We start from the raw sequence: 10,028 nt of genomic DNA, 5'->3' as shown, positions 1-10,028 counted from the left end.
TGAAGGTCTGGCTATGCGAGACTACATCTGAGGCTGAGGGAAAGCTCATCCACGTGCTAAATTGTTTTGAACGGGATATCGCTTAAAAAAATATTAACCGTCCGTAAACATTAAATTTAGAAAACAGAAAACTATTAGAATGCTGGAATATCTGGATATTTAAGTTGCAAATCAACTGAAACCGGTAAATGCATTATTTGTCCATACTAAGCCTACAATGTTCAACGGTGCACCTGCAGGAGAAGTTTGTGAACGACTCCGTAATGCAGGTAAATTTCAAGTATCAAAACTTAATCAGTACACAAAAGCACTTAAAGTATCAATAAGTAAGTTACCATGTTTATACCTTGGAATACTGTAAATACCACAGAACAATAATGATAACTGTTCAATACCACGCATTTATCAAAGTATAATATACAACAGTATACTGATACTATCACTGTAGGCATTTTTACAGCTAATTACAGAGACGTTTCAGCTGGTGATTTGTGCAGTGACTGTATTTCAGAGATGTTTTGTAGCCCACAGCTGCTTTAATGCTAATAGCAAATATACAGGAAATATAAATAAGTTGTTCTCAAAGTCATATTGGGATTGCTTTAATGCTGTTTGGTCCAAAATTTTTCCAGTGGTATGCCTATAAGGGTGCGGTTTTTTTTTTTTTATTGCTGTTCATGGTTAGACCTGTTTATGTATTCATAAATAGCTTAGCTGACAGAGATTCGAGAACTATGCAAGGGATGTTTTTTGAGAACAACGGATTACATTTTAGCCCGTTCCACAAGCAAACCTGCAGTATCATATAGTCTCAGATGTCCAAAAGTAGCCCACACATAGTATGTATGGGCTAATATTATGATGAATTCATGGTTCTCGGCTGCAGTGTAACTCTTATGGCAAAGAGCAGCATGGATATTAGAATATCCAGTTTTCTATTCCTATACCTTTTACAGATCTTTGTGATGAGTGATGACACAAATGTAGATGAATGAGCTTCAGAGGTCTCCAGTGGCACTATAGTTGGCTTTCTAATGTTTTCAGTCTTGCTGCCTGGACCACAGTCTTCAAAAAAACTGTTCTTTTTGTCTTAGTGGCAGTCCACGTTTTCATATAGCCTACTTAGTTAAATTTTTCTTTTAATTGTTCTATTCTAGTTCCATTTTTTTTCCACACAGAACCCATAAGAGAGAACTGAATGTGGACAGGACTGGCTAACCCTTGTTGTTTGGTGAAATGTGTTATAAATTGTATGTAAATTTATTTTTTGGATAATAGAAACAATGACAGGTGCAAGCAGTACATGAAACCTTTTCTTTTACAAGCATTTCGGTTGAAAACCTGGAAAAAAATAAATTCTGTGAGCTATTACTTTACAAAGCCTATTTGGACAGATTTCAGCTATTTAAACCTATCTGCACAGAGTTTAAGAGATTGACTTAAACGGATGCCTCTGCCTATTTATGTGTGCTGATGTGCCCAACTGTTTATCATAAAGCTTAATGTTAAAAAAGCAAAGAAACTGGTATGAGAAGAAATTGAAAGAATATTGAGGAACAATATGCAAAGAGAAGTACTATTACAAAGATAAAAATCCTCTTCAGTTGAGAATAAAAGGCTTATTGACTAAAAACTTTGGTAATGAAAAATTGTGCTGTTGATGTTGTTCATTTTCATACTAAATTGTGAAATTTAGATCAGAGAGAACAATCAACCATCAATAACCTGTAAAACTGCTTCCGCAGCTTAAACTGTTGATAAGCGAAATGGCTGACATGAACTGATTAGCATATTCATTGCAACAGAGCAAATTGGTATTATACTATGTAATGAAACATAGGATGCAAATCATTGAGAAATTACTATTCAAAATTGTTTGAAATTACTTGAAAAATAAGATTGTACAAAAATGATTTTACTCAAAATAAATAATCCAGACCAGTCTGCTCTTATTATATTTGTACTGTATGTGTTTGTAGCCTACATTAAATGCATACATTACAATATATAACAAATATGTGAATGTAAAGAAATCATCATCTAAAATGTAAACCCTTAGGAATAACTTTAGAGATGTGCAAATGTTTACAAATCTTTTGAAGTTCAGAGAAAATAACATTTATTTTGTATTTAATTAATATTTATGGAAAATATATTCTCTTTATTGTTCTTTTGTGGTGTGTGTGTGTATGCGTGATTTTGTGACATATGAGGACACACATTTGTATAATGACATGGGTATGACATTGGTATTACTAAGAGAAGGTGATTTATAAGGACATTCTCAGTGTCCCCATAATTCAAAAGGCTTATAAATCATACATAATGAGTTTTTTTGAGAAAGTAAAAATGCACAAAGTTTCCTGTAAGGGGTAGGTTAAGGTGTATGGTTGGTGTGTAAGGCGATAGAAAATACAGTTTGTACAGTATAAAAACAATAGAAGTCTATGGAAAGTCCCCACAATTCACATAAACAAACCTGTGTGTGTGTGTGTGACAGGATTTGTGAGATTCAAAGATTTTATATATATATATATATATATATATATATATATATATATATATATATATATATATATATATATATATATATATATTAAACTCACAGAATGATCTTATAAGCACAACAAAGGCTGATCATGCATCTACTTGTTCACGGATCTTCAATTGCAACAGATCTTTTTGCAAATGTAAGCAAATCTAAGCCTTAACGGTTTTAATATAGATAAACATTTTCAAGCTTCCAGTCTGTCTTTGCTTTGACAGGGTCTCTCTTTAATGAACACTGTCTCTGCTCAGCCACTTGACATTCAGTGCACTGACAGAGTAAGAGAGAGCACACGAGCTAATCAGCCTACAGGTCAGTTTACACTTCAGTTTCTGTTTGTTTGTCTTGTCATGCCCTCAGTTTCTGGAACCATGACCACTTCTTTATAGTCAAAAGAATTTTATAGGTTCTTTAAAAAATATATTAATTACTCCTTTTTACATTTAATGAATAATATATATTTTTTTCTATTTTAATGAGGTTATAAAGAATTGACTGACATATGAATACTAGTAAGGGTGAATTAATAGACTCTATGGAAGAATAAAAGGTTTGGATTTAAATGAATTACTCTATGTGGTCTGTTTTTGGAAGTGAGATCACATCAGGTTAGAAAGGCATTGTAATTCACTTCGCAATGTGTGATTATTTCACTGCAGAGAGTGCCCTTTTTGTTGCGTTAATAAGATCTAAAAATTAGCTCACCATGTCATTTGCAGGATGGTGCATTTATACCCAGTTGAGACCTGGAAGAATATATATATATATATATATATATATATATATATATATATATATATATATATATATATATATATATATATATATATATATATATATATATATATATATATATATATATATATATATATATATTGCCATTTACTTGGTGGGCACAGTGACAGAAAATGACTTGGGTTTTCTGTCTGCACTGTGGCCTACAAATCAGCTCGCTGGATGACAGTTTCAGACTCAGACAGCCCATAACAAACTGGCTGCGTGTTTTCTTTTCAGCTATTCTAATCTGGCAGACATGCCAGAAACCTTACTAAATGCAAATTTTTTTTTAAATAAGTTAACATCCGATGTCACCTTTTAAAGTCAGTGGTGCATGTGTGTGTGAGTTTGTGAGCAAGGTTGTGAGGAGACAGAAGTTCAATTTGTTTTAAGACACTCTCTCCTTTACACACATAATAAATGTTGTTGTCCTCTTCACACCAGCTCAAACACAATTGTGAGTGAAGATACTAATCTCCACAGCCAGTATACCACAAATAGGATCAGTGAAGCATGAAATCCATACCTTGTAAACACAACACCTTCAGAAAGAGTCAGACAGAGAGTGACAGAGTAGAAGTGTCATGCCCATACAAATGGGCTTCTTCACACGAGGATTTAAAATGCAGCTTCCATAACAATTTGTCTTTGTTAATCAGCAGCACAGCTATTATTGCTATGGCCAGTGTTGGGAGTAACGCATTACAATTAACACGAGTCACGTAATCAGATTACTTTTGTTAAGTAACTAGTAAAGTAATGCATTTCTTTTTCATTTAGAAGGAAATATCTGAGTTACTTTTTCAAATAAGTAATACCAGTTACTTTGTTTCCCATATCTTGACTGACAGCTCTTGTGTTGGACTGTTCATAGAAATCAGGAGTAGATGCAGAGGCGTTGTGCGTGCTGTGTGAACATGATGCTTACTGTAGTTCTATACTAAATATGAACATGTATTTACTCATCTCACGTGCACAAAAACAGATTCAGTATTCCTCAAAATGAATAAAAACAGTCAAATGAAAACGTTTCAGGTTACGTATGTAACCATGGTTCCCTGAAGGGAACGAGACGCTGCGTCGAAAACGCATATGGGAACGCCTTCAGCGTGACCAGGCTCTGAATATGATGTGTAATCAGTCAAACAAGGGCGAGGCGTCACGGGCGGGGTGACGTCACAACCAGGAAGCATATAAGCACGTGCGGCGGAGCCGGCTTCAGCTTCAAGTCATGAAGCAAGCGCTGGCAGGGATGCCGGAAGTGTGGCAACGCGACGCAGCGTCTCGTTCCCTTCAGGGAACAAATGGTTACATACGTAACCTGAGACGTTCCCTTCCAGGAACTTCGAGCTGCGTCGAAAACGCATATGGGAACGAGATACCAACGCCGCCAGACTGACAAGTCCCTGCCTGGTGTCAGGACGAAAGGACAGAGGAGCCGGGAGTGGCTCGGATGTCGAGGTCATAGAACCTAACGAAAGTCAGGGGCGTGGACCACCCAGCTGCGTTGCAGATGTCCTGCATGGAACACCTGCCCAGAAGGCCTTGGAGGCCGCCACACCTCGGGTTGAGTGCGCTCTGACTCCCACCGGCGGGGGGAGCTCAGAGGCCTCGTATGCCAAAGCCATGACACCCACAATCCACCTACTAAGCGGAGGGCTTCGTAGCAGGAAGACCCCTCCTAGGCGGACCATAGCACACAGGCAGCTGGTCCGACTTTCTCCACAGGGAGGACCTGTGGATGTATGCGTCTAGTGCTCGCACTGGACACATACGGTTGTGCTTCTCCTGGTCTGGCTCCCCGAAGGGAGGAGGACAGAAGGCCTGCAGTACGACCGGCTGTGGAACGACCGATGGGACCTTAGGAACATACCCCACGCGGGGGTAGAGGAATACTTTCGCCGAACCGGGCGCAAAGTGAATAGAGGCTGTAGTCAGGGCCTGAAGGTCACTCACCCTCCTCAGAGAGGTGATAGCCAATAAGAAAACGGTCTTGATAGTGAGGAGTCTCTCAGTTATCTCCTGAATGGGCTCGAAAGGTGCATTGCACAGAGCCTCCAGAACCACAGCCAGATCCCACGTAGGGACGAGATCGTACCGGAGGCCTCAGCCTCAGCGCACCGCGGAGGAAACGTGTAACCAGGGGGTGTCTACCCACTGACTGGCCACCGGTAAGGGCGTGGTATGACGAAATAGCTGCCACGTACACCTTAACAGTGTAATGGGTTACCCCTGCGGAGAAACGGGCCTGCAGGAACTCCAGTACTGCACCAACGGGGCAGTTGACTGGGTCGAGCTGGCGGTCCCCGCACCAAGAAGTGAAGAGCCTCCACTTCAAGGCGTACAGTTTCCTCGTAGAGGGAGCTCTGGATTGGAGGATGGTCTTGACAACCTCGGTTGACAGACCGGAATCTATGAGCTGTGCCCCCTCAGGGCGTCACACCAACAGCTTCCATCACTCCGGGCGAGGGTGCACCTCGGTGCCCCCGGCCTGTGAGAGGAGGTCCCTCCTGACGGGCACTTCCCACGGAGTGCCGTCGAGGAGAGATATCAGGTCCGAGAACCATACTCGGCCCGGCCAGAACGGTGCTACTAACAGTAGACTGACCTCGTCCCAGCGCACTCTCGCCAGAACTCCAGGGAGCAGAGCGATCGGGGGGAAGGCGTACAGACGGAGCCTCGGCCACGTCTGTACCATAGCGTCCAGTCCCGGAGGAGCTGGAGGAACCAGAGGGGACATTGCGCTGACTCTCGAGTGGCGAAGAGGTCCACCTGTGTCTGGCCAAAAACCTTCCACATCTGCTTCACCCCTCAGGGTGAAGGATCCATACCCCGGGCCTCGGCCCCTGTCTCGACAGGACGCCTGCTCCCACATAAAGATGCCCAGGAATGTGCACAGCTCTCAGTGATAGGAGCTTGCCCTGGGACCACACAAGGATCTGGTGTGCCAGCTTATACAAGGGGCGCGACCGCAGACCTCCTTGGTGGTTGATGTAAGAGACCACTGCCGTGCTGTCGGTGCGCACCAGCACGTGGTGATCTCTCAGGTCTGGGAGGAAGTGCTTGAGTGCACGGAACACCGCTAACATCTCTAGCCGATTGATATGCCACGTCAGGTGGCAACCTCTCCACAGACCGCGGGCAGGGTGGCCACTCATGACCGCACCCCAACCGGTGAGGGAAGCGTCCGTCGCTAGCGAGACGCGGCGACAAGGAGCTCCCAACACCGGGCCCTGGGACAAGAACCAAGGATTCCTCCACATGTCGAAGGCACGGACACAACGGCGTGACACTTTGACAGCGCGGAGTGAGTTTCCCCTCAGGGAGACCCCCTTGGTCTTGAGCCACCACTGTAGGGGTCTCATGTACAGCAGGCCAGAAGGTATCACGCTGGACGCAGCTGCCATGAGCCCCAGCAGTCTCTGAAACTGCTTGACAGTGAGTGACTGGCCTTCTCGCACTCTCCTGACTGTAGTAAGGATCGACTCGATCCGAGCAGGGGACAATCGTGCCTGCATCGTGGTCGAATCCCACACCACGCCTAGATCAGTGATTCTCAGAACCGGAGAAAGCACACTTTTCTTGGCGTTCAGTCTCAACCCCAGTTCTTTCATGTGGGCGAGAACGACATCTCGATGCCGAACCGCCAACCGCTCTGATTGAGCGAGGATCAACCAATCGTCGATATAATTGAGTATGCGGATGCCCTGAAGCCGCAACGGGGCCAGTGCCGCATCCACACACTTGGTGAAAGTGCGGGGTGAAAGTGCTAGGCCGAAGGGAAGAACCCGATATTGGTACGCTTTCCCCCCAAAGGCGACCCTCAGGAACTTCCTGTGAGAAGGAAGGATGGAAACATGGAAATATGCGTCTTTGAGATCTATCGTGACAAACCAGTCCTCGGACCTGATTTGAGTCACGACCTGCTTGATAGTAAGCATCCTGAACTTCAGCTTTCTGACTGAGCGGTTCAGTAGACGCAGATCCAGTATGGGCCTCAGCCCTCCATCCTTGTTCGGAACAATGAAGTACCGGCTGTAGAAACCGGACTGGGTCTCGTGAGGAGGAACCAACTCGATGGCTTCCTTCCTCAGCAGAGTACCAACTTCCTGTTCCAAAACCAGAGCCTGCCCGGGGCGGACCGCAGTCATAACAACCCCGCAGAACGGCGGGGGTGGCCCGCCGAACTGAATACGATAGCCTCTCGCTACGGTCTGCAGGACCCAAGGAGACACATTCGGCAGCCGCTGCCAGGCTGTCAAATGCTCTACTAAGGGAATCAGTCTCTCGAGACTGACCTCTGGTGCAGCCAGACCGCTGTCTCGAAGCGGCACACCGGAAGGAGGCACGTGGCCTGGCTGCTGGGGCGAGTTTCTCGGCTCCGCGCTGCCGGGCGGACAAACCTGAGAAATATACTCGCTGGGACCGGCTGTGCCCTGGAACAGCGGCAGGGTCAGCAGACAAGTCCCTGGAGGGCACCGAGGGGAGACGGTCACCGTGTGCCACGGTGTAAGCCGCTCCACCCCAGTAGGGGTCGTCCTCCGTAGTCCTGGGGCTCACCCGTCAGGATCTCTGAACGAACCAGACCCTGCAAGGCAGGACCCAAAGAGACACATTCGGCAGCTCGCTGCCCAATGATCTTAAGGGAATCAGTCTCTCGAGACTGACCTCTGGGTTCAGAGAAGCGGCCAGACCGCTGTCTCGATGCGGCGCACCGGGATGAGACGCGTAATCTGGCGGCTGAGGCGAGTTTCTCGGCTCCGCGCTGCCGGGCGGACAAACCTGAGAAATATACTCGCTGGGACCGGCTGTGCCCTGGAACAGCGGCAGGGTCAGCAGACAAGTCCCTGGAGGGCACCGAGGTGAAGTGGTCACCGAGTGCCGCGATGCAAGCCACTCCACCCCAGTAGGGGTCGCCCTCCGCGGTCCTGGGGCTCGCCCGTCAGGACCTTTTGCGCGAGGAGCTGGTATGCAGAGGAGGCTGCGCCCGCCCAGCAGCCACCTGAGTTTATAGAGAGTGCATACCCTCTGCCCACCAAAGATGTTGTAAGCAGAGCAGGAGCCTTCAAAGGCGATGCCGTAGAGGGAGACAGATAGCTCGCAAGCGTCTGTTCAACCCGCGGCATCGCCGCATACCCGCGCTCTTTCAGTTCCCGCGGGAACGAATGGCCGGGACGAAAAGATTTCACCCGCGATCTCGACACCTCGGTGAGGAGATCGGGGGAAAACGGAAGGCTCCTGTGTAGAAGTAGCTCTCTGGGGCGAGAGAGGCGGCGAAACCTCGTCAACGCTCGTCACATCAACCTCCTCGGAGGACGCAGCGTCAAGCCCTCGTCTCGGGGGAAGAGAAGAGACCGCTTCCGAACCGAGAGACGGGGCGCCAGATCAGGCGCGGGAGGATATAGGGACATGCCCGTCTGACTCTCGCCAGCCAGATCAGCCTTTTTCTCTCTTTTTTTTCTCTGCAAGCCCCGCGAGCGCAGCCGCCGCTCTGCCTTTTTTTTTTTTTCTCTCTGATTTAAAGGCAAGCGGGACCGGCTTTATTCATTTTATGCTTGTGCACGCGAGCGCAGCCGCCGCTCTGCCTTTTTTTGGCAAGCGGGACCGGCTTTATTGATTTTATGCTTGTGCAAACACTGCAGCTTACAAAGCTCATAGTTATATCATATTGGGGTGACAGAGGCGGCGAAACCTCGTGAACGCTCGTCACATCAACCTCCTCAGAGGAAGAGAGACGAAGCATTGAGCCCTCGTCTCGGGGGAAGAGACAGCTTCCACACCGAGAGACGGGGCGCCAGATCTGGCTGATACGGGAGGAGATAGGGACATGCCCGTCTCACACTCGCCAGCCAGATCAGCCTGCGAGCCCCACGAGTGCAGCCGCCGCTCTGCCTCGGCAGCAGCGGGACCGGCACCGCGTGGGGAGCTCGCAAAGGCTCCCTTCTCGAAGAGAGCCCTCCGGGTGCGGAGACCGATTTTGCGTGCTCCGCACCCAGGCAGACCACGCGCAAATCGTGTGTGTCCTCGCTCGTGATATAGCGAGGGCAAGGATGCACACACAACTCAAAACGTGGTCTGAAAGCTTCACCCCTGAGCTTGCCCTTGGCTTTGGCATGATACTGAATGCTTTCCACTTAAAACTAGGACAAACAACAGTAAATAAGACTGACACACACAGAGCGCTTCGCTGAATGACAAAAAGCTGAAGCCGGCTCCGCCGCACGTGCTTATATGCTTCCTGGTCGTGACGTCACCCCGCCCGTGACGCCTCGCCCTTGTTTGACTGATTACACATCATATTCAGAGCCTGGTCACGCTGAAGGCGTTCCCATATGCATTTTCGACGCAGCTCGAAGTTCCTGGAAGGGAACTGAATATTGTTCAAACCAGCAATAATTAAATGTGTTAAATAAGACAAATATTGTTTATGTATTTAATCCCATTTTATTAACCAATGTCTTTGCTACTGACCTTCAATAATCCAATACAATCATACAAAGGAAAAATGACACATTTGTGTTTCATTTTTGTTATTGCTAAATAGTGTTTAACTTTCTTCTCCTGTGTCATATTCTTCAAGCAGTTTGTTTGAGCTGTACCCTCTACTGTACAGATATGCATTTATATTTCATTCAGCCTGAATACACCTCAGGCTGAAGGAAATGTAAATTCATGTCTGTACAGTCAGGGAACACACAAGTAA

Source organism: Barbus barbus, assembly GCF_936440315.1.
Source record: "Barbus barbus genome assembly, chromosome: 6".
In the NCBI taxonomy this organism is placed as follows: domain Eukaryota; kingdom Metazoa; phylum Chordata; class Actinopteri; order Cypriniformes; family Cyprinidae; genus Barbus; species Barbus barbus.
The sequence above is the reverse complement of the archived record's forward strand: the minus strand, read 5'-3'. Positions refer to the sequence as shown.